This window comes from Lygodium microphyllum, chromosome 17, assembly GCF_053477565.2.
Source record: "Lygodium microphyllum isolate KBCC chromosome 17, Lygodium_microphyllum_v1.1.10, whole genome shotgun sequence".
Lineage (NCBI taxonomy): Eukaryota > Viridiplantae > Streptophyta > Polypodiopsida > Schizaeales > Lygodiaceae > Lygodium > Lygodium microphyllum.
The window spans coordinates 53,862,062-53,865,122 of NC_141151.1; the positions used below are offsets into that span (position 1 = coordinate 53,862,062).

At 41.8% G+C, this 3,061-nt stretch overlaps 1 pseudogene; it reads right to left on the reverse strand.

The window, feature by feature from the left end:
• Positions 1-498: 498 nt before the first annotated feature.
• On the reverse strand, positions 499-1,854 carry LOC148021896 (importin subunit beta-1 pseudogene; annotated as a pseudogene).
• Between the last annotated feature and the right edge of the window lie 1,207 nt (positions 1,855-3,061).

A 3,061-nucleotide genomic window follows, 5' to 3' on the forward strand; every position in this document is an offset into this window, starting at 1 on the left:
ATTCTCATATCTTAATAGCCTTGTCCAAAGCTTTACACCACAAAGTCTATCTTCCTCCACTTCGACAATAGCACGTCCAAAAAAATTTCTCTCGCATATGACCCTCCTCTCACATCTCTCACAAGATGACAAGAAGATAGAAGGGAAGGGCCCCTAACTCTCTACTCTCCTCTCCTTTTATAGTTTTTTACATCCTCCCTTACGTTGGACATGTTTTTTCTTTCCCAAAAAGCCTTAGGCTTTTTATGCCTTTCAAACTTAAGGCAATTTATTATTCTTGATGTTTAAGATATTAAAGCTTAGGAAACTTTTAAGCCTTTAAGGATTTTTACTTAATGCGTTAAGTTAACGGTAATCTTGCTGAATAGTCTGCTTTTGTTTCTATTCATCTCTTCACCATCTTCTCAGTAGATCTCCTCTTAGTAGTGAACATGTCACCCTCAGGTTTCTTCAGATTCCTCCACTCTTGGAAATTTGTGTTCAGACTCTTATCAGATCCTAGAGCCAGCTTCCTACTCCTCTTTCAACACAGGCCACCCCTCGTCTTTTTATCTTTGTTTTTACTCCCTGTCTCCATATCGAGATGTTCTGCCTCACAGAGAGATTTAGATCAAGGTGAGGGTGGAGAAGGTCCTTCATCTTTGAACACAAGCAGCTCGATCCCATCTCTAGGTACTTGTAGAATGATGGCATATACTTTCCAAAATTAGCACCTGTAGCATATGCCAAAGCTCCAACTGCCAGCATGGCCTCCTCATGCACCATAGCACTTCAGCAGTTAAAAAACCCTTAAGAATAGACCCATCATTTGATTTGCATACTGGACTATTCCTACTTTGGTTGCTTTTGAATGTCCAAGCTTTTGAATGATCACCTACAGCACACCACACAAAAGATCTTGGAGCTCATTCTGCTTCTCACGATTCTCCAAGGACAGGATAGGGATCTCCAAGGTCTGACCAAGATTTTGCATGATGACAGGTATGAGGTGCATGACAATGGGAGCTGTCTCATTGGTTGAACAACTTACTACCTCATTCAATGTCTCGTAGGTGGAAATCCGAAGTCGAGACTCATCTTCATCTTCTCTATCGATTGTAGCCAGCAGTGCTTGAACAATACTTTGGAAGAAAGGGGAGAGAGGAGAAGAAGTCCCACCAATGCCCTCATAGCCTTGTGCAAGGAATTATATTGCACAACATTCTTTTTTAGTCACATTTGGAGCATCTTTGATGCTCTCCAATAGCATTGTCAAAATAACAGGAAGATTAGAGGCTGAAACCAGAGATGCCTCCACACTAGGATCGTGTAAAAATTCAAAGATTCTACTAAGAGACCAAGCAGTTGTATCTTTTGCATGATTATTGTCATCCTTCAACGCATTCAGAAGGAAAGTGATTGCAGCATTGACAAGCGGTACCAGGGTATCCACTGAAGGGCCTTCCAGAATGGAGCCAAAGGCATAGATGGCAGCCTCTCTACACCTCCACTCAGGTTTAGAAACATTCTCCTGAACAAAGGGCATCACCAGTGGCACTATGTCATTCCCTACAGCCCGTGCAGCTAAACCCAAGCATGTACCTCTAGCCATTGCTAGATTCCAAGCTCCTTCATCCTGCAGAGCTGGTCCTCTTCTTGCTTAGTAAGTGTTTCCAAAAGCAAGGGAACAAGTGCAGGCAGTGCCTTCTTAATAAACTGGGATGAGGACACCTCTGAGTCCCCTTGATACTCTCCACCATACTGCTCTTGCAGCTCAATCTCTTCGTCACAGATAGAACTCCAAAACTCTATTGCTTGAAGTGCGACTGACTCGTCATCCTCTCTGACTGCCCTTGAGGCGATCGCGAACTTCATTAATATAATCTTGAATAACTTTAGGAACCTGAAATCTTCCCATGTTTAGCTATGGGTTGCACATATTTCCAAGGTTGCGAACCAAGTCAGTCCTGAGGGAGAACAACATATCCTGCACAATACTTTCCTTGCATCATACCCGAAGCTCTTGAAGCTTCATCCTAACCAAAGCCTCATCGTACAAAGCTGCATCCTTCTCAATGCTAGGAGCGAAACCATTCTTGGAATTTTGTATTTTCATGCAATGTGCCCTAGCAGAAATATGATTTGGAAGGGAACTCTGTGCACAACCATACATGATTTGATAAAGCATGCAATTAATCTTGAATCCATGACATGCTACCATTCAAACAATGCTCACACAACAAATATGGATGCACTGAAGATATTTGTGCGTAGCCTATCTAGAGGTGATTGTGCGTCATGCAAGATGCAAACAAAATTTCTTAATTAATTGAAAAATTCTTATCCTCACCTCTCAACTCTCATAAAAAACATATGATATACTCCACTCCACCCATTCAAAATCTCACAATCACTCAAGAAAATGATGGTCCTCAAGATGTTGACCAAATAAGAACAACCCATCTCACAATTGGTGGCATCCTTCATGACCCTCAAACTCTCCCAACCACCTTACACTCTCAACCACAGGTTCCTAACTTTGTGATGAACATCCCAAATGGTGCATGCAAGAAATGTGCGTGCTCAATGACAAGTGCTCTCTCATCTGCGCGTGCATCTACAACTTACGGCATATAGATGCAGTGGACCTCATGCCGTGCTAGTGCTCAATGATGGTGCAAAACGTGCATAATCCCAATCCATGGCATGGAAGTATTTGATAAGAGCAGGAGACGACCCCCGAGTGTAGTGCATCAACAACTGCAATGTGAAGTGCTCGTGAACCCATTATCCCCGTGATGTGCAAAAGTCTCAATAAGAAAACATACCTTGTTCCTCAATGTTCGGTAGCTATTAGCAAACATAAGCTTCATCCTGTCCAAAAAATTACCAAGCTCGACCAAGGCTATCAAGTTTCACACTCAACAAATCAAACAAATGACAGAAACAAATCTTAAGCTAAACAAACACAAAAAATCCAATTAGAAAACAACAAAACAAGCAATCATGCAAACAACTAAACTAGCAGAAATCAAACCTAACTACAATTTGACTAGGGCTTTTCAGTTTTCAGAAAAACACT